Source organism: Cervus canadensis, chromosome 28, assembly GCF_019320065.1.
Source record: "Cervus canadensis isolate Bull #8, Minnesota chromosome 28, ASM1932006v1, whole genome shotgun sequence".
In the NCBI taxonomy this organism is placed as follows: Eukaryota; Metazoa; Chordata; class Mammalia; order Artiodactyla; family Cervidae; genus Cervus; species Cervus canadensis.
In genome coordinates, this window is record NC_057413.1 from 49759258 (window position 1) to 49783076 (window position 23819).

The window sequence follows — 23819 nt, forward strand, 5'->3', positions numbered from 1 at the left end:
ATAGCCAATTGGTCAGATTTATAACTTACAATAAAATGATAATGTAAGGTGTCTGTTGTGTGCTCTTTTGTATGTATTCAATTCACTTACAGAATACAACATTAATCAAAAGAATAAAAATTCTCGAGGACATCTTGAAATAACTGTATGTATGTCAAGGAAAACTTTTAATTATAGCAATTGTCTTCTCAGTCAAACACATCATAGGGGAAATTTCAATTCAAATCAATTTTTCTTTTAATAGATAAGTTCATTCTATTTTCATTTATCATTCTGATATAAGCAAATCAGGTCTTCTCTCACTTAAAAATATTTTCTTTTAAACTGGTTTTTGTATTTTCTAAATTCCCACCCCATTCCCCTTTCTCTTTCTTTCTTTTTAAATTTTCTGGAGAATATTTCTTGCAGAATAGGTCTGCTGGTGATGAAATTGCTTAGTTTTCCTTTGTCTGAAAAAGTCTATAGTATTCCCTTTTTACTTCTGAAGGATAATTTTTCTGGATATAGAATTCTACATTGGTGGGTTTTTTCCTTTCAACACTTAAAATATTTCACTTCTTTCTCTTGCTTGCATGATTTCTGATAAGAACCCTGTTCATTCCTACCCTTGTACCTCTATAGATATATTTTTTTCTTCTTGCTTTTTTCAAGATTTTCCCTTTGTTTTTTATTTTACATACTGATTTTTGTGTTGTTTCAGTGTGATGTACCAAGAGGTATGTATGTGTGTGTATTTTATTCTTCTAGATATACTCTGGGCTTCCTGGATCTGTCACTAGTTTTGGAACATTCTGGCTACTATTACTTGAAATATTTCTCTGTTCTCTCTCCACCTTCCAGAGTTTCAATAAGATGTGTGTTCTGCCTCTTGATATTATGTCATGTTTCTTGGATGTACTGTTCTGTTTTTGTTTTCATGCTTTTTTTTCCCCCTCCTTGCATATCAGTTTAGGGAAATTCTATAGACCAATCTTCAAGTTCAGTGATTCCTTTTTTGTCTCTTTTGCATCTACACATGAGTCCATCACAGGATTTTTCATTTCCTTTACAAAAGTGAACTTCAGTTTCTTTACCATTTCATTTTGATTCTTAGAATTTACAGGTCTGCCTGTGTTACCTGTCTGTTCTTACAAGTCGTCTACTTTTTCCATTAGAGTCCTTAACATGTTTGTCATAGTTAGTTTAAATTATTTAAATGTCCTGTTTGATAATTCCAATATCTATGTCATATACAAATTTGTTTCTGATGATTGCTTTTTTTTCTCTGTGTTTTTGCCTTTGGCATGCCTTGTAATTTTTTCTTGACAGCAAGGCATGTCATATTTGGTAACAGTTACTGAAATAAATACCAATACATCCTTAACATAAGAGGTGACTTTGCTTGCTTTATTAGTAGGTGCCAGAGACTTCAAATTATTCTAATGTTCATGATTTTGTCTCATCTTGAATTTGGGCTTTCCTTGTGGCTCAGCTGGTAAAGAATCCACCTGCAATGTGGGAGACCTGGGTTTGATCCCTGGGTTGGGAAGATCCCCTGGAGAAGGGAAAGGCTAGCCACTCCAGTATTCTGGCCTAGAGAATTCCATGGAATATATAGTCCATGGCGTTGCAAAGCGTAAGACACGACTCAGTGACTTTCACGTTCACTTTCAGTGTTGCCCCTTATAATATGTCTGTTTCTTGGAGCTGTTTTACCTGTAATCTATTGTTGTGATATTGGTTATTGACTTGAGATCTTTCTTCCTTTTTAATGTATTTACAGCTGTGAATTTCTCTCTGAGCACTGCTTTTGCTTTATCTCAAAAGTTTGAAACTGAGTTTTCATTTTTGTTCCTCTAACACAAACTTCTCTTTGTTTTGTTTTGAACAAACTTCACTCTGTTCATCTACTTCTCTTGTTGTAAGGATCTATTTATTCTTTCCTATTTTAAAGTAATACTCCCAGGAATAATGACAAAACTTGTACTGAACTTCCTTTTTGATTCTAAATAAAATATTTTGGTAGAGAAGGCAGATATAAGGATATACGTCTTCTTAGCAATCATAACTTTCAAGTAAGCAAGAAAAGACACTGAGCAATACTGATAATACCTTTAAGTGCATAAAGGTTAAAGTCAAGTAATTTTTAAAAACCGTTAAATATAGAACGCGCACCAAATTACGGTTTCTATCTCCTGTCTTTGGAAATAATTTTTCAGAAAAAGTACAAATGATGTCACATGGCCATGAAAAACCACATAAAATTTGTGTGGTCCTTGCAGCAATCCAATGAAAATTATAACCATTTTTTTAGTGGACATTTTGAATATATTATACATGCAGGAATATTATGTTTGATCAATTAATACCTTGAAAGCAGTTAAAAACAAGACTACACCAAAGGAAAAAAACAATGTGTATGTGAAGAAGACAGAAATAAGTTAAAATCTACCTTCTCGAGGTGATCAAAAATGAACTTATGTATGTCTTTTGTCCAAATATAAATCAAACTTCTTTTCTTCACAAAATTTAGAAAAACAGAGTTGTCTCATCTTAGAATCCTAACAAAGGATCTCCTGCTGAGGGCACTCTACCAAGATATTTTATTTAGAATCAAGAAGTATAATTTGGGAATCATACAGTAGCCTGAATCAACCTCACTCAACACTAGTTCTGGAAGCTTACAAAAGCCACCTAACAAAATCACAATTTAAAAAATGAAGAGAGAGAAGCAACAAAGAAATTCAATACAGGTTTAGTCATTATTTCTGGGAGTATTACTTTAAAATTAGAAATGCTAAATGCTACTGTAAAAGAAAAAAAATTAATGCTAAAAAAATGTGAAAGTACTTATCATGTAAATATCACAAAGAATAGGTACTTACAACACAGTAAAAATTTCTAATTATTACATTAAATTATGCTGTACCTCAATCAAGAATGAATAAAGATCATATACACTGTGTGTGAAATCTTAAAAACATCTCTAGCACTGATGAAAACATTAAAGCAGGTGCATGTGAACAATTTGAAGATTCGTAAAATTTAAATGAGAAAAATCACATTTCTAATTACTTTTCTTTACATAATAATTTAAATTCTTTTCAGTCTTCTCACACAGTGAAAATATCCAGACACTATACTCAGCTATATGCACTAATTTAAAAGCGTAAGATATAAATATATTTTCAAACGTAACAGAGATAGCCATCATGGAAATCCTCTTTACCAAAACTGTTAATAAATTTAATACAATAGTATTAATGAAAAGGCTGACTATGTCACACATATCTCAGATTCTAATTTATAAAACAGGTCTAGAATGAAAAAAAAGTTTCTTTTAGTTCTCTACCATATTCATACATAAATATTAATACACATATGCATGTTTTTACACATGCATGTAAGTGTAATTTTTACACTTTTATTTTGAGCTTTAAAACAATCCCAACATAGATTTGAGTGTGTCAGGGTAGTTAATTGATATTTATTCAATTTAAAAATATAAATTAAAAAACAGATATTAAGGGATGTTGACTAGGGGAATTTAGTTAATATTCAAATCACTTAAGAGTCTAATTAATTTATCTCCCTTAAACTCTCAAACTGTGGTAGTTTACATAACAGGTTCCAGGTTTCCATCCACAACACACCATGGCCTGACTGTGGGTGGAGTGTACTTCTCTGCCTCTTGACTTTAAATCGGCCATGTGAACTTTTCTTTGTCAGTTGATAAATGGGCAGAAGTGACAAAATGTGCCAGTTATAAACCAAGGCCTTAAAAGGCCCTCTTGAGACTCTGCCATCACCAAAATAAGAACATTCCTGAGGTACCTCATAAAATAAAGAGGAAAGTGAAGGGGACTATAGCCTACACCCCCCACCCACACATCTACAGTCAGAAGCAGAGCTGCCTAAGTCCAGTCAAAAGACCCAAACAAATAGGCAATAATAAATAATTGCTGTCACTGAGTTTTGGCATGTTTGTGCAATAGCAAAATGATTTATAGGTAGACTCCTTATACTCTTTGGTGCCAAGTGAAACATCAATATAAAATTATTCTCTTTCCATAGAATCAAATACCTTGATTTCAAAAATTATAACTAAACGGGAATAAAATCATTAAACATACCACTGGAAAAAAATGGACTTTTCCTTTCTCTATCTCTCATAATTGGACGAAGTCATAATCCTGCTACTGTGACAAATTCAGAAACCCAATAAGACTCCAATAAGGGCTTCCCTAGTAGCCCAGATGATAAAGAACCTGCCTGCAATGTGCAAGACTCTGGTTCAAGCCCTGGGTGGGCAAGATGCCCTGGAGAAGAGAATGGCAGCCCACGCCAGTATTCTTGCCTAGAGAATCCCAAGGACAGAGGAGCCTGGTGGGTACAGTCCAAGAGGTCGCAAAGAGTCTGACACAACTGAACAACTAACACACACACACACAACTCCAATAAAAACTGAAAAAAAAAAATCAGAGGTTTGCAAGCAGCACTGTAATTAATAACTGTAAATCATCCAAATTATGAAAATTCAAAAAAACTTTAACAGTAAATGATGTGTTTTTCCATTGCTTAGCATCCAAGTAAACACATGGTCTGTAAACCTGCCTAACCTGGTAAAGGAAAAAATGCTCATCCAGTGCAAAAGAGTATTTTTAAATGAATGATTAAGGCAAACTGGAGACCATTTGAAATACAATTTCTCAAACATAACCACCACATATTCTTACAGAAAACAACTGACATAAGAATTTTTCTCTCATTCTAGCAATGAGCCATTATAGAAATGTGCAGTTCACCTACTTTCAAAAAAGTATTTAAAGTTAACTATTAGAAAGAGATAAAACCCAAAACTATTCAACAAAACTAAAAAGCTAGATAACTAAGAAAATAGTTGTGATAGTTTCAGAAGGAAAATTATTTCTGATAACCTAGTCTGGGTTTATTAACTGAACACAGATCTTCGTTTTGAGTGTCATGTCAGTTAAAGTTAAGAGAAAAGCATACTGGCTCCCATTGTTTTACCTAATAAAATGAAGCACAACAGTCAGGAAATACAACTTTTTTCCAAATCTTCAAAAGGGCAGTGTCATGCAGGCCTTTTTGACAGAGAAATGGGAACATTATAACTGAAGGTTATAATGAATAACTGAACTGAACTGAAGTCATTCATCTAAGGACCCAAATAAGTAAAGCCTGGGTATGTCCTACTGCCATCAATATACCTGAGGAAAAGATAAAGAATGAGAGGAGAAGGCAATGGCATCCCACTCCAGTACTCTTGCCTGGAAAATTCCACGGATGGAGGAGCCTGGTAGGCTGCTGTTCATGGGGTCGCTAAGAGTCAGACACGACTGAGCAACTTCACTTTCACTTGTCACTTTCACGCATTGGAGAAGGAAATGGCAACCCACTCGTGTTCTTGCCTGGAGAATCCCAGGGACGGGGGAGCCTGGTGGGCTGCCGTCTATGGGGTCGCACAGAGTCGGACACGACTGAAGTGACTTAGCAGCAGCAGCAGCAGCATTTACTAGAACGTGTTTCAGGGTACACAAATGTAGAACACATTAGTAGGTATAGAGAAAACAAAAGATAACTAAGGTTGGGAAACCCAGAATTAAAAGTCTCTTTACTGCAGGACTGCTCAGAGCCTTTAACAGAGTACATACAGTGGCAAGCACCAAAAATACCACCTTCCTCCGTCTTCTTTAACTTGAACAACTTTTCTTCAAGAAGCACTTGAAGGGAAGCTTTACTCAGGGCACATTTAAGAAAACATTAATATAGAGGTAAGACTAGTTCCTCAGACTATGCCACTTTAATAATTAAAGTCAACAGTATTTACTACTTCAACATTAATACTCTGATTGTCAGGAAATTATATTTTAATTATAATATCTCTAAAGATAAAAAGCTTTTCCATTTTCCATCAGTTTTTCTTATCTTTATATTAAACTTGTAATCCAATGTGACATTATTTAATAATTGTTTATTCTCATCTTATGGTTCTTATGGTAAATTTTTAAAAGCAACTGAATCTAGTTTGGGACTCTCCATTTATCCCATGATTTTATTTTCAGATTAATATTACATAAAGATAAATCTAATACACCATAGAGTTTTCACTACTAGAAATACCTTCCTACATTATATATAACTCTTTTTATATTACTGCATAACAACACTATACTAATTACTTTTCCTTCACGAGAAAAGGACAATTGGATCAGTCACCCAGTATCTAGAATTAGCCCTTCTTATCTGTCTGGAATGATGAGGCTAAAATAAATGTACAGAGACTTCCCTGGTGGTCCAAGGGCTAAGATTCCACTCTGCCAATGCAAGGGCCCAAGTTCAAGGTCAGGGAACTAGATCCCACGCACCCCAACTAAGACCTGGCAGAGTCAAATAAATAAATAAATATTTTTAAATTTTTTTCAAATATACTAAAAATTTAAAAAATAAACATAGTTTATGAGCTGCAACCCTGAAGAAGAAACAATTTAGGCACCAGTAAAAAATAGATGGGAATGACTGAGAGAGTTGCTTCTTACCTCTATTACCTATTAATTTTCATCACAAGTAGATCTGGAGGGGCAGACACCAGAAGAGAATTTAAAGTGATATACAGTGGTGCAGTAGGAATTCAAGCAGATAGAGATTATAGGGATCTGATTAGCTTATCACCTTACAGGGACTTGGGAATACAGAGTTCTTGGTAGAATTCAAGTTCTGTGTGCTGAGATTTATGTACACAATACTGCACACTACTTGGCTCTCTTATTAGTATATATAAATTAATAATATTTCAAGTCTACAGAGGTCTTTTTCTAACTATGATTTAAAACACAAATCAAATACTGACCAGATTAAGTATGAACTGTTGCCCTTTAAAAGTTCCATCATTATTTTATTTCATGAAGGTATTATCAACTATGAAAATAAGTGGGTGGGAATGTGTAATTTGAAAATATTTGGTCAAAGAAAAAGCCCAGTATGACTAAAACAAGATGGCAAATGACTTCATCTTTTTTTGGAAAATGACCTCATAATGACAACTAGCTAACCAACTAGCTTCCAAAGCCACTAAGAGTAGCTTACAAAGTCACAGCTGTTACTTTTTCTAACAACTAGAAGTTGATTTCATTTTAAATGTCATTTCAAAAGAACTGAGTGATTTCTTCAAAGCACTACAACTCATGAGCAAGAATTATATTGAGAAGAGGACAATGATAAGTCTGTGACTTGTTCAATAAAGATGATTATAACGAATGACAGAACAATCCGTTAAAAAACACTTGACTGTGGCATTCTTGGACAACAAGCAAACATACTGAGGAGGACTATAAGTCATTCATGAATAAGACAGTAAACACAGAAAGTGCTTGTTTTGACCTTTAAGCAACAGAAAAATAATTGGACAGATAAAAATTTCTGATAACTAGCTTATTTCGTAAGTAAAACAGATGAAGATTTGAATAATCTTTCTGGAAAAACTATTAAAATAATTCTTGAAATTTAAAACGTTCAGATCCCGAGTACAACTGTCACTGATTAAAATTCTGTGGAATTCGATTTCTCAATTATTCAAAAGCCCGACCTGATGGAGCCCCTAATAGGTCTGTAATCTCATCTTCTACCACTTGCCCACTCTGCCTCTACTCCATCCATTCAGAGAGATGCAAATGAAGGTAGGTGTGGGGAGAAACTCTGACTTAAATGTAGACCAAGGGAACAAACGCAAAGATTACCATCCTTAAACCAGCAGAAGATCCCAGGGTAATGTAAGCGCAGTGCATGAAGTCTTTCAGGACCTAAAACTATCTACCTCTCAGTCTCATCGCCCACCAACCCTCCACATGTGTCAGTCAAGCGCCCGGCGTAGATTCTGCAGCTCCCTTAGTGGCTGTGCCCTGTCAAGCCTCTACAACTGCATATGAATTCCATCTGGACAGCGCATCTCTCTGGAGTTCCCGAACTTATCTCCCTGGAAGACCCCACAGTGACCACCACGTGGGTCACAACTCTCTCTCTTATCTCAACCCTGGGACTCCAAGAGTCCTGAGACACAATCCAGTGCAATGTTTAACAGCACACAGACTTGGGGGCCAACTACCTGAGTTTGAATCTTTATCACAAACTGAACTAAATCCTGTATCATTTTGGCAAAGTCCTCATCTCTCTGTGTCATGGTTTGTTTATAGGTAAATATTGATAATGATAGCTTTCACATAGGGTTGAGATGTAAATGAGTTAATGCATATAAAGCCTTAACGAGTATGGAGCCATGCAAGAAACACTTGAAGTGTTAGCTATAATTACTCTTTTAAAATTCAGTTTAAGTATCGCATCCGGCCCAACTGTTACCCATGAAGCTAAGTCAAGTACCCCATCTCTCTCATCCTTATTATGCTTTGCTCACCCACGTATCAATACTACCTAATACACTTTAATGTGATTTATCCATTCTATATCTCCATTACTGAGCACAATTACTACCACATACTGTAATCAGTACAATGAATGAGTGGAAAAAAAATTAAGGAACAGAACATAAGGCACATGGTTTTAAAGATATGAAATACAGAAACAAGCAGGACTATAAAGCATGGTTAGAGGATTTACACCCTGCACAAAAGCACCTGGCTAAGAGAGTAGGTACAGGCTGAGCCACTAGGGGTGTATCCTTGTGCAAGGCAAAGAACACCAGAAGAAGAGAGTGGTGGTGGTTTTTTGCTTTTTAATACAAAGATGTCATATTCTTGTCAGTCTGTACAGTCAGCGTTTTTAGCCCAGACTGGGACTCTTTCTAATTAATTTGCCCAAAAAGAACACATTTCCTAATTCACAGGAAGGATGAATGGACAAACAAAATATAGTATACACATATAATGGAATTCAGCCTTTAAAAAAACAACTGTGAAACACATTACAACATGAATGAATCTTGAGGACACTACACTAAGGGAATAAGGCAGTCACAAAAGGGTAAATACTGTATGATTACACTTATATGAAGAACCGAGAACAGTCAGACTCATAGAGAAAACAGACAGTGGTTGCTGAGGGAGGGAGGAACGAGAAGTTACTGTTTAACAGGTACTGAATTTCAATTTGAAAAGATGAAAAAGTTCTGGAGATGGATGACAGCAACGGTTAGACAACAATTCAAATGTACTTAAGACCACTGCACTATACACTTTAAAATGCTTAACATGGCAAAAATTATGTATATATATATAGAGAGAGAGAGAGAAAGAGAGGTTTGCTACAATTTTTAAGTTTATGAACATTAATAAAAACTTTTGCTGTGCTGAGAATGTTTATTTTCCTATATTATTTTTTGGTTAAATGACCAATGCATAACAGAGATGAATGTTTCGTTCATCAGAAACAACAAAGTTATGACACAGTAGTCACAATGCACGGGGGGGGGGAGAGAGTTAGCACTTGTCACTATTTTTTTTCAATTTTTAAGTTTTTAATTGGAGGATAATTACTTTACAATATTGTGCTGGTTTCTGCCACACATCAACAAGAATCAGCCATAGATATACATTATGTCCCCTCCCTTTGACTTCCCACCCCATCCCACCACTCTAGGTTGTCACAGAGCACGGGATCTGGGCTCCCTGTGAACATTAAGGAAACTTAAGTCAAATTTTTCTTATTTCCAAAATTAAACTACATCTTCCCAACTTAAACTGATTTATCCTATTACCTGTGGCAAATCTGCCACAAGTAATTAGTTATTGCTTGTGTCTCTTGTAACTTTTTAAAATTAACAAGCATTAATTTTGTACATTAGAATAATACACTATTCAGAGCTAGATATGCTGCACAAAGCTTTCCCATAACTTTATCTTTTTATGGCTGAGAAAGACTGTTACATCTGCCTTAAGAAGTTTCCAGGTTAATATTACAATGGTCACACATTTATTATACAAAATTGTGGGGCCTCAAGTACTCGTTTTCTACTAGAATTTATGTAATACTATTTTCTAAAGAAAACCCCGGTGCTGCCATCAGGTCATTCCTAAGCTCACCTCCCTTATCTGGCACATCTAACCTCTGCTCCTCATCCTTCATGATATGATGTCAAATCTATTCCACTTTAACCTCAAGGTGCAAGTCACGACTTAACCAGCAACCAAGGCCTGAAACCTGTATACCTTTTAGGAATCATCACTGAGATCTAAAAGTAACAATACCTATTGGTGCTCAGTTTCCTAGTCCTATGTGAGAGGTTCTCAGGTTTACTGATGGTTCAAACTAACAAGAGCTAAACTTCTATGTTTTGTATGCATTTCACATACAAACCTAACTCCCAAACCCCATCCTCTTTTCCTACTTTATAGTCCTTTTGCCTCATTTTATTGCTCATTCTTAATGTATTCTATCTTGCAAGGCTGTTTCCACTTTTAAAAGTCATTTTAAGTTCTTTTTGGAACAATCAAGGATATGAATGAATAATACAGCTTTCATGAAAATATAAACTAAAATCTGAGATCTGGTACTGGCTCTGGGAATTACATACACAATGGGACTTGAGTCACTTAGCCTGAGGTGGAAAACATGGAGGATCTCACCAAATGTAATATTTTGCTCTTATGATGACTATGTACATTTTAAGAAAGTAATCTATGAAATACTACCTAATCATTGCGTGCATGCTAAGTCGCTTCAGCCGTGTCCGATTCCCTGCGACCCCATGGACTATAGCCCACCAGGCTCCTCTGTCCGAGTGATTCTCCAGGCAAGAATACTGGAGTGGGTTGCTGTGCCTTCCTCCAGGGGATCTTCCCGACCAGGGATCAAACCACGTCTCTTACATTGGCAGGTGGGTTCTTTACCACTAGCACTACCCAGGAAGCCCATCTAATCATTAGTGGTATTATATCCAAAAGATATAACAATAATTTTATTGAGAAGTCAGATAATATACTAACATAGACATCTTAGAAAATATTTATGCATACTTACCTTATGCATATAATTACCTTATCTTTAGTTCCAAAAAAAGAGGTAACTATGAGGAAATACCCATCAGTAATACCCAAATTGTATTATGTGTGGTGAGTCTGACTGCTGAGGGGGAAATAACAATGAAATACGCTTGCTGAAAAATTTTAAAGAAAAACTATACAAGTCAGTTGTTAACACCAGTACCAAGACTGAAGTATGAATTTTTAACAGTAACAATTTCTTATTTAAATATTAAAATACAATTGTCTTTCTTTGGACAAATTCTATCTCAATTTTAAAATTATTTGGAAAGTAAGAAGGACTCTTGTTTTCAATTGCAGACAAAAAGGAAGACAGTGACTGAGCTAATATGACCTGTAACTGGCCCAGGAGTGAGACAGACTGTCCCCAGGCACAGGCTATACTACATCTGCCGCAGTGTAGGCAGTCCTGAACTGCAACATCCTAGAACCGAAAGAACCGCTTCTAGAGAAGGGCAGGACACTGAGGAGTCCACAAAAAGGCAGGAGCAGGAAGCAGAGCAAGAGAAAAGGCTCACATTAATTTTGCATGTATTCTCTTGGGTGCTGTTTTAAATAAAATTATCCAATAAACATCAACAAAAATACTGCCATAGGTCTTACCTCTTTTGAAAGATAAGGATAAGGAAAAAACTAAGTTTCCAAAAACTTAATTCACTCAAAGCTGAAAAGTATGAAGAATTATACCAGACTTCAAGTCTATCCAATTCCAAACTCTCTGCATACTACTGATTCTAACGCTGAATCGTAACAGTGGCTAACACTGAGGGCTTACTCTACATACTAAAGCATCCCCCAGTATGATGTCACAAAATCCCACTGAGAAAGATGCCATGCTACTCCCAGTTGGCAAATGAGGAACTAGAAGGTCAGGAAAGTGAAGTACCCAGCATTTAGTCCCACAGACTTGCCCAAAAAGTCTTATTCAACCTCTACACTGCAAGCAAAAGAGAGAAACTACAAAGACTGGCCTTCAGAAAATAAAATCTAGAAGAGATATCAGAAACGCTTTCTGGTCTAAACTCCACCTAAAACATAACTCTTCTATACAGAATTCTAGTTAGCAAAGAAGGTAGATGGATCTGGGTTCCAATCTTAGACACACTACCTATTGGCTGTATGAACTGGGTCAATTCTGGGCTTCTGCTTCCTCATTTGCAAAATGGGAGATAAAAAGAGAAGCTTCACAGCTGACAAAGCAATGATATAATGCATGAATGCCACATCTACTACGAGCTAAACATTATGTTAGGGGGTATTAAACTTTATCTCATTTTAGCCTTACAATAATCTTTCCAGATGCATTGTCATCACTTTTAATTATTTTGGATAGCAACTCAGAGGTTATGTGGTTTATCCAAAGTCACAGTTATTAAGTGATAGGAAAAAAAAATGTAAATGATACCCTTCAGAATTAGAAGATAATACAGCTTTCCTTATATCAATGGTATCACCAAGTAGAACAAAGAGTTCTCAAAATATTACTTGTTCTCTTAGAAGTCAATCTAAACCACAATTAGATTATCAATCTTATGACCTTTCAGCAATCTAATAGTAATTCTGTACATACAGTATTTCACCAGACTCTCTAGATTCTTGACGATCAGCAAGTATCACTGATAGGCAAATTCCTCTCAACTGCCAAGGAAAATTCACTATGATTCTCTCCCCTTGCCTATTCTTCCATGTAACAAACATCTGCAGTAAAAACAACATGGATAAAACTTTGGTGATACCAGAAACCACAAACTCACAGAAGGCAGTGAGAGAGGTAGGTGGCAATGGCAGCTTCTTTTGCTGCCATTACCAACTCCTAACTGCAAGACTGTGGATAAGTCACTTAGCATTCACGTACTTCCTTCCATTTCTTTATCTCTGGTGGTGTTACTACTGAGGACCTACAATAGCACTGCAGCCCTGTGCTAACTGGCTTACATACATTATCTAATCACATTCTTAACAAAAGTCCAAGGCTAGAGGAACTACCTTGAGAGTCCAAGAGGAACTACCCCTTGGACTGCAAGATCATCAGACCAGTCAATCCTAGAAGAAATCAGTCCTGATTATTCGTTGAAAGGACATGCTGAAGCTGAAGCTCCAATACTTTGGCCACCTGACGAGAAGAACCAACTCACTGGAAAGACCCTGATGCTGGGAAAGATTGAGGGCAGGAGGAGAAGGGGACAACAGAGGATGAGATGGTTGAATGGCATCACCAACTCGATGGGCATGAGTTTGAGCAAGCTCCGGGAGCTGGTGATGGACAGGGAAGCCTGGTATGCCGCAGTCCATGGGGTCGCAAAGAATCAGACATGACTGAGCAACTGAACTGAATTGAGAGGAAGGGCTTCCCTGGTGGATCAGAGGTTAAAGCGTCTGCCTGCAATGAGGGAGACCTGGGTTCGATCCTTGGTGGGGAAGATCCCCTGGAGAAGGAAATGGCAACCCACTCCAGTATTCTTGCCTGGAGAATCCCATGGACAAAGGAGCCTGGTGGGCTACAGTCCACAGGGTCACAAAGAGTTGGACACGACTGAAAGACTTCACTTTCACTCTTAACCCTATCTTATAGATGAAAACAGTGAGCTTGAGGTTTATCAACCTAAATCACACAATCCTAAAGCTACCCTGGTTTTAAAAAATCTAAAGATACGTTCATAAACATTCTATATAGAGTCTCTTTAGCTGCAGCAGGAAAAGGCCTTTTTGCTATTCAAGCACAGGAACTTTTGCTTTTATTACTGAAAATATAAAAGACAGTCTTACTTTCTATCACCTTCATAACCCTTCTCCCTTAAATTATTAATGGTATGTATAATTTTAAAATTTCAACATCTACTTCCCTGTGTAGTTCATCACCTAGAGAAGACCCAGCACATCCAGACATCCCATACATACTGAATGAGTGACTCAGCATAATTTACTTAACCAGTTCCTTGTATTAGGCACTTTACAAATATTATCTAATTTAATTTTCACACTATTCATAAAATGATTATGCCCACTGTAGAGATGAAGAAGCAGAAAATTTCAGAGGTTGAATCACAGAGTTGATCATCAGCAGAGCTGGGGCTAGAACATAGTTTTGACAAAGTCCAGAGTGGTTAGCTTTCTATAGCCTCATGCGGTTCTCACTCTGAAGTTCACTAACCAGTTTTACAGAAAGGTTTGTGAAAACTTGGAGGATGACCAGGACTTGAGAAAGTGGAGACAAAGAAGCCAACGGAATAAAAAGAAGCACAGACAGTGAGAAACAACTTCAGGATATAATGTTTAGTGCTGTTACTTAGAACAAGCATGTAACCTAACTATATATAAGTATATAAGAGGTCTGTAGTAATAAAAGAAAAAATTTTAAGTACTAGAGTGCATAAATTTGGAGACAGAGGAATGAGGTCATAATTCATAAGACAAAAGTAGGGAAGTTCTGAGTCTAAACCAAGTTGGAAAAATGGAAGGAAAAGAAAGGATACAGAGAAACAAGTGATAAGAATTAAAAAAACGAAGCAGTCAAAGAACAAAATAGCAAACTGAATGACTGGAAGAATGATGGTGCCAATGAAAAATTTTGTTTTCTACACTTCAACATGTGTAAGTTTCACAATCAGGAAAAACTAAAATTCTTTCTTATTTAATTTTAGTTACTTAAATGAAGGAAAAATGGATTGAAGAGGAGAATTAAAGATGTTTCACAGTTAATTTCCACACATCTGTGCGGAAGTTTCCACACACTTGATTTATCTGTAAAATACCAAATCGTTTACAAAAACCAGAAACAAATCTTACAAGATATGCCTAACATGTGTAAAGAATATTTATTAAAATGTTATCTAATTTTAATGACACATAACTCAGAAGTCCAAAACAATACATTGTAAAACATACACAGCTACTTGGTCTGCTCAAATGAGAAAAATACATGATTGGAGATTAGCAGCATACTCATTATTTTATGAACTAAATGATAAATGAACTAAATGATAAATTTTGAAAATCTTATGTATTGCAAACTAAACCAATTTATTTCTCAAAGCTCCCTATCAAAATTTATCAAATTTTTTTTAAATCTCCAGTTCTATATTTAAATGTCCTTCTAACTTAACCTTGATCTCATAACACATCCACATTAAATTATATTTTTAAAGTTACCCAAACTTAAAAATGATGTTTCCAAAATATGGTTCATTTTAATCTTATGACTTTTGATTATCCCTGGTAAAAAGCCATAAAATCACAGAAGTTTCCAGTTTAAAAAGCATCAAAATAAGTAAAGATGCTTCATTGAATTATATAAAGCAATGATATTAAACTGATGACTATTTAAAAACAAAAGCAGTAACAGGTTCTAAAAGAGGTAACCCCTGAAATTAAAGAAACCTTAAAATAATTGAAGACCCAAATACAAAAAAAAAAAGGTGTTAAATATACAAACTACAGAAATAATAGTTCAACCATATGAAAATGCTATAACACCTACAAGAAGGAACACTATATAGCAACTAAAATGGTACTAGAGATTTCTAATATATTTAGAAAACATACCACAATGTTAACTTAAAAATTAAATTAAAACATCACATACATATACATATGTATGCCTCAAATACATGCAAAAAAAAAAAAAGGCTAATTTAAACTTTTATCTCTAGGAAAAAGAATTACGAGTGCCTCTGTTCTTCATATTATGCAACATTTTGCCATTTTCTAAATTAATATAAACACGATGTACAACAAAGCCTACCAATGGCAAATTTTAGTGAAAGCAGCCCTTCTGCCAACAAACAGGCATTGAAAATGAAATAGATTCTCAGCCATCTTATACAGAAACTGTTATCAAGAATAATATATTTTAAAAGTAAAAAGGAATGACCAAAAACTTAATTCTGTAGGCTTCAATTAGTTTGCCCAATGGTTGATCATAATCTAGTTTTATGATTCCCTTTCTATACATGTCTTGTAAAAACTAAGAAACATACCTATGGTTTAAATCCAATTTCAGTTTGAACTGCACATCACAACATAAAAAGTAAAGGTAAATGTATAATACTCTGTAATATGCCAAATATTTTATCTGCCAAGTTATTTAAATGATCCTTACAATCTTAGAATGAGTGTTAGTTCAATTTTAAAGAACAGTGTGGTTCACAACCACAAGGCTGGCCACAATCAAAGAAAAGAAAGGAAAAGAACAACATTCACTGGATCATGCAGAAAGCAAGAGAATCTACTTCTACTAAAACATCTACTTCTGCTAAAACCTAAGACCGTGTGGATCACAAGACCAGACCACCTGACCTGTCTTTGGGGAAACCTGTATGCAGGTCAAGAAGCAACACTTAGAACTGGACATGAAACAAATGACTGGTTCAAAATTGGGAATGAACTACAACAACGCTGTATACTGTCACCTTGTTTATTTAACTTAACTTCAGAGTACATCATGCAAAATGCTGGGCTGGATGAATCACAAGCTGGAATGAAGACTGCCAAGGGAAATATCAACAACCTCAGACATGCAGATGATACCACTCTAATGGCAGAAAGTGAAGAACTAAACTGCCTCTTGATATGGGTAAAAGACGAGAGTGAAAACGCTGGCTTAAAACACAACATTCAAAAAACTAAGATCATGGCATCCAGTTCCATCACTTCATGGCAAATAGAAGGGGAAAAAGTGGAAGCAATGACAGATTTTCTTTTCTTGGGCTCCAAAATCAGTGCAGACAGTGACTGCAGCTATGAAATTAAGATGCTTGCTCCCTGGAATGAAAGCTATGACAAAACTAGACAGCATATTAAAAAAAGCAGAGACATCACTTTGCCAAAAAAGGTCCATATACTCAACACTATGGTTTTTCAGTAGTCAGGTACAGATGTGAGAGTTGGACCATAGAGAAGGCTGAGAGCTAAAGAACTGATGCTTTTGAACTATGGTGCTGGAGAAGACTTTTGAGAGGCCCTTGGACTGCAAGGAGATCAAACCAGTCAATACTAAAGGAAATCAACCCTGGATGTTCACTGAAGGACTGATGTTGAAGTTGAATTTCAAATACTTGGACTACCTAATGCAAAGAGCTGATTCACTGGAAAGACCCTGATGCTGGGAAAGACTGAAGGCAAAAGGAGAAGCGAGTGGTAGAGGATGAGATGGTTAGGTAGTATCACCAACTCAATGGACATGAATCTGAGCAAACTCCAGGAGTTAGTGAAGGACTGCAGAGCCTGGCGTGCTACAGTCAACAGGGATGCAAAGAGTCAGACACAACTTCACAACTGAACAACAAAAACAAATCAGAAAAAGCATTCTTCATTTCTTCTACAGTGGTGGCTTTTTGTTGCCTTATCCTCTTCCTTAAATTTTTTTTTTATATAAAAGCATGCCCTCAGTCACTTGCAAAGAATTCTCATTTTAGACTACTATCAATTCCTTGAAAGACATAGGCTACCAAAACTTACACAATGACAAACAGATCATCTGAATAGGACAATGTCTATTTTAAAAATTGAATGAAAAAAAAAATTGAATGAATAATTAATAATCTTACAAAACAGAAAAAGCCAGGTCCAGATGGTTGCACTGGTGAATTCTAGCAAATTTAAGGAAGAAATTATCTGCAATTCTCTACAATCTGATCCAGAGGGAATACTGCCTAACTCATTCTATGAGGTCACCATTCTCTATTACCAGACAAAGACATTATAAGTAAGGAAAAATACATAATTACATCTTCCATGAACATAAATGAAAAAAAAAAAACTCCATAAAATTCAATAATGTATAAAAAGAAGTATTCACCACAACCAAATGGGAATTATTTGAGAATCAGCATATCTAATCCATCATACCAAAAGACTAAAGGCCATATGCTCCTATCAATAGATAAAATTTGACAAAATCCAACACCTATTCATGATAAAAATTCTCAGCAAATTAAAATTCTTCAACTTGATAACAAATATATGCAAAATACTCCATAGTTAATGTCATACTTGATGGTGAGAAACTAGATGCTTTCCTCCCTAAGATCAGTAACAAGGCAAGGATATTACCTTTCATCACTCCTATTCAGCATCATATGAGAAGTTCCAGCTAATGCAATAAGCCAAGGAAAGAACATGAAGGTATATCAATGTTCAATTACAGCATTATTCATAATGACCTAAAGGTAGAAATAATTCAAGTGTCCATCAACAAATGAATGTATAAACAAAATGTGGTATATACAAAGAACTCTTAAAAGTCAATTTAAAAGATTTTAATTTAAAATGGGGGAAAGATCTGAACAGATACCTCCCTAAGAGATATAAATGGCAAACAAGCACATGAAAAGTTGCTCAACACCATTTGCCATTAAGGAACTACAAATTAAAACAATGATGAGGTATCACTACACACCTAGCAGAATAGCTAAAATCTAAAACCCTGAGAACAGCAAATCTGACGAGCAGGGAGCAATGGAAGCGATTCTTTACTGCTGTGAACACAAAACGATGCAGCCGCTTTGGATGACAGTTTGTCAGTTTCTTACAAAGTTAAGCATGACCTAGCAAACAATCTAGAAATCACGTTCCTAAGTGTTTACTCAAATGATTTGAAAACTTACATCCACAAAAAAACCAGCACTCATGTTTATAGCAGCCAGAAACTGGAAGAAACCGACATTTCCTTCAATACATAAATTGATAAACAAACTGCAGTATATCCATACAATGAAATATTTTTCAGAAGTAAAAGGAAATCAGCTTTTAAGTCACAAAAAAAGACATAGAAGAAGCTAAATGAACACTGCTAAGTGGAAGAATTCAGCCTGAAAAGGCTTAATTTTGTATGATTCCAACTTTATGACATTCTGAAAAAGCACTGAAAAAGAGTAAAACACCAGTTCCTAAAATAGTTAAGATGTTAAATTTTGATATGCATATTTAACCAAAATTTTATGGCAATTTCTAGAAAAAATATTCTGTATCATACTATAATAATGGATATATAACATGAGGCATTTGATCAAACCTCAGAACTGCACAACATGAAGAATGATGCCTAATATAAACTACTGACTTTAGGAGATAACATATCAATACTGGTTCATCAATTGTAACAAACACAAAGCCCCACTGCAAGAAGTTAATATTAGCAAGGAAAATTGAAGGCTGATGGAAGCATATTAGGAACTCTGTACTTTCTGCTCAAATTTCTATAAAAATAAAAATGGCTCTAAAAAATAAAACCTATCAAGTTTTTAAGTGGTTCTTTCTCACATTTCCACTGTTAAGCTTTATAAAGATTTCATGCAGTAAATAACTACAGATCAATGCTGTCATATATACCAATTACATAGAATAATCTCTATGCTCTTCCAGAAACATGCAACCTTCAGGAGTCCTAATTTTTTAAAAAATATTAGTTGAAAAAAAAAAAATATTAGTTGATAGCTAAAAGGACAAGAACTCCGGATATTTAAAATGGTACAAAGAGAAAGCAAAACATAATAAATAAATCTGTATATAACCATTAAATTTTAGGCCAGGTTTTATTCCTCAAAAGTTAATCTTCCTATTAATGAACATTATAACTTTAAATGCCAAAACTGTTATGAATTAATTTTGGATAAAAATCTTCCCTAATATTAAACATTTCCTTAACTTTTAAAACAAAGTAAGGTTAATAAACTGTTCCTCCTGTTTGTTAAACTACTTTCAAAACAGTGATACCTTTTAAAAACTATTAAGGTAGACAGGGGAGTTTGAATCCATTTAAATGACCTTGGAGGATGCTTTTTGAGGCTTCTGCTTACTTCCCAGACAGGTTAGTCTCATGACTTGTCATGATTTATGTGTCTGTCTTATAATTAAATATTGGGGAAAGGGGAGTAGTATAAAAACAATCATGTTAGAACTTAATAATAAATGAGGATAAATAGGCAAAGACCAAGAGCTTACAGGGGAGAAAAAAGAGAGGGAGACTGCTCTTTTACAATAAAATTTTATGAGATTTATATAGCACTAATTTTTTCAACTATCTGATCTTTAGTTAGGTATGTAATAACTGGAATTGCTTAAAATAATCGTGGATAAAATAAGGTGTTTAAGAATATGAACTGTAAACTTTTGCTTAAAACTATATCATTTTGGGACTTCCCTGGTGGTCCAGTGGCTAAGACTCCACACTCCCAATGCAAGGCGGCAAGGTTTGATCCCTGGTCAGGGAACTAGATCCCACATGCCACAACTAAGACATGGGGCATCCAAATAAATAAACAAAAATAAATACTAAAAAAACCCAAAAAACTCATTTTATATATACCTCATTTATTTTAAGGTATTACCACATATTTTAAGTATTTATATACTAAGTATTAACACATCATTTATTTTAAAGTATTAATACACTATTAATTTTATACACTATCAAGTTCAGATCAAAATATGGGTTCAACTGGTCTTTACCAATGAAAAGAAATAATGGGTCCTTTTCCTGCTCATTTGTTGTAATCATCATCATCACCCAATAGTCAGTCTAGCTAATGTAGATGAATCCTCAGAAAACTAGTTTACTTTGGATTATTATGTACAGTGACGGGTAAAATGAATGTTTTAGAGATTAAGTAATATCAAAAATAATTATTCCTTTACTCAGATCTAAATTCAAATATAAATGAAAAAAAATAGTTCATAATCTCTAACAAGATTTTTTTAATATTTTATGCTTGGGCATTAAATCCAGAACAATCTGAAAAGAAAACAAATCTGTGGATAAAAGTCACAGGAATCTTATCATTACTTTTAAAGGCATTTTTACATATTTTAGAAGCATCCAATTAGTAAACAATGACGTAGTAACAACATGTTTATTTTGAGCCTCAAAAACCTCTAGCTTATTGGTCTAGACTTGAGTTACTATAATACAAATGCGTAATTTTTTAGATGGCTGTTTTCAAATTTAACTTATCTGAAGAGTACCTCATGCAAAATGCTAGGCTAGATGAAGCACAAACTGGAATCAAGATTGCCGGGAGAAATATCAATAACCTCAAATATGCAGATGACACCACCCTTATGGCAGAAAGCGAAGAAAAACTAAAGAGCCTCTTGATGAAGGTGAAACAGAAGAGTGATAAAGCTGGCTTAAAACTCAACATTCAAAAAGCTAAGATCATGGCATCCAGTCCCATTACTTCATGGCAAATAGATGGGGAAATAATGGAAAGAGAGAAAGACTTTATTTTGGGGGGCTCCCAAATCACTGCAGATGGTGACTGCAGCCATGAAATTAAAAGACACTTGCTCCGTGGAAGAAAAGCAATGACAAACCTGAAAGTGAAAGTGAAGTCGCTCAGTCGTGTCCGACACTTTGCAACCCCGTGGACTATAGCCCACCAGGCTCCTCTGTCCATGGGATTCTCCAGGCAAGAATACTGGAGTGGGTTACCATTTCCTTCTCCAGGGGATCTTCCCAACCCAAGGATTGAACCCGGGTCTCCTGCATTGAAGGCAGACACTTTAACCTCTGAGCCACCAGGGAAGACAAACCTAGACCTCATATTAAAAAGCAGAGACATTATCAACAAAAGTCCATCTAATCAAAGCTATGATTTTTCCAACAGTCATGTATGGATGTGAGAGTTGGACTATAAAGAAAGCTGAGAGCTGAAGAATTGATGCTTTTGAACTGTGGCATTGGAGAAGACTCTTGAGAGTCCCTTGGACAGCAAGGAGATCCAACCAGTCCATCCTAAAGGAAATCAGTCCTGAATATTCACTGGAAGGACTGATGCTGAAGCTGAAACTCCAATACTCTGGCCACCTGATGCGAAGAACTGACTCATTGGAAAAGACCCTGATGCTGGGAAAGATTGAAGGTGGGAGGAAAAGGGGATGACAAGATGAGATGGTTAGATGGTGAGTCGGAGTAAGTTCCAGGATTGGTGATGGACAGGGAAGTCTGGTGTGGTGTAGTCCATGGGACCGCAAAGAGTTAGACACGACTAAGCTACTGAACTGAAATGATATTCAAAAATAATTTACCATTTCCAATTTACATTTGCCACATATAAATTTGTGAAAATTATTTGTTTTAATATGAACAGAATTCCAACGTAAAAACAAAACTATAACCTAAAACCTAAAACTGCTATGTATACCCCAGGCTATCCATATTCACTTAAAAAAACACTTACTATTATTCAAATAAATGAATTTTCCCCATCTATCTGATTTCAATTTGAAATCAAATCCCTATACACTTTTTCTATAAAATGTTTCACCTTTCAGAAGTTATTGTTTAAGATGAAAAACAGTAAATTTGTGCTCAGTTGTGTCTGACTCTTTGCAACTCTTTGGACTGTAGCCCACCAGGCTCCTTTGTCCATGGGATTTTTCAGGCAAGACTACTGGAGTGGGTTGGCATTTTCTCCTCCAGAGGCTCTTCCCAAACCAGGGAGCAAACTTGAGTCTCTTGCATTGGCAGGCAGATTTTTTTACCCACTGAGCCATCAGGGAAGCCTATAATAAACAGCAAAAAAAAAAAAGTCCTTCACCTGAACTCACCAATTGTTAACATTTTGCCACATCTGTTTTCTGTATGAATTTGATTAAGTATAGCACTGACTTCATGAAAATAACTCATCATGAAAATAACTCATCACGTACTTTTTTAAGAGTAAGGATATTTTCCTTTGAATGCGCAACGACATTATCATGCTTAACTAACATTCCATGGTATCATCAATATCAAGTCATATTCCAGTTTCCTCAAATACCCTAAAAATGATTTTTGAAGCTTTTTTAAAAATCTAGCATCCAATCAAGGTTAACGTACATGATCAGTTTCTGAGTGACAAGGACCAAATTTTTCTTTAAATAGTCTTTTTGGGTATACTATCTTCTCTCGTCTTTCCAAAAACTTGTTCTCTAGAAAAGCTGTAGGAACACAACCTCCCCAGACCTTCCCTGCCAGAACCATTAGAAATGGAAAGGTACTGGGATAATGATGGGAAGGAAATTGAATTTCCAATTATCTCAGTAGATTCTGTTTTCACTATGAAAATATTTAGAATGAAACCACAATCTTATCATAGCTGATTATATTTTTTATAAATATATACCTAGCCAACATCCATTGATCAAGTGAGAAGTCTTATGACCAAGACATGCCAGGACTTAAGAAATTACACTTTAATACTGCTATCACGAATAACAGGAATCATGAATAACTAACTACCCAAATACTGTATCATCTTATAAAAAGAAGCAATATTTTATAAAAGTCTAAAACGTGCCCTTTACTGGTCACTGAAAAAGCCAGTTTTAGAAGACAAAACATGCTTTTTTAAAAAACATATGGTGAATTTTTCGAGTTCACCAAGTTAAATAAAGCTTTAATCATCCCATAAAAAGACTGAATAGTTTGCATATTATGCCTATGCACTAAGAAACTGACTTCTTTGGCAATTTGTTTCGAAGTTTTCAAGCTTTTATTTAGTGCAGAACTTATATTTTGAACAATGCTTTATTATACCAATATTGCTTTATTATACCAATTTATAAAAATATGTACTTCTGAATAACACAAACCACAAGTTTTTTCTTATTATGAATACAAGTAAAGTTTATAAATATTTTCAAATTCTTTCATAATTTATTTAATCTTAAGGTTCAAATTGAAGCAATTTTTGACTACTAAACAGACTGGGAAATTGAGATTTCCAAAGGGAATACCGTCAAATTTATAAAAACAAAAAGATCAGTATTCTAGTGATTCATTTTCAATATATTCTCTGTATTGTTAATTATGGCTGAATTCAAAGTATTTTCCAGTGTAAATTATAC

General features: G+C 35.1%; 1 protein-coding gene across 5 annotated transcripts in view; it reads right to left on the minus strand.

The window, feature by feature from the left end:
* The window catches only part of SUPT3H (SPT3 homolog, SAGA and STAGA complex component), a 347771-nt gene that overhangs the window by 272945 nt on the left and 51007 nt on the right, over positions 1-23819 (minus strand). The gene's annotated exons all lie outside the window — the stretch shown is intronic.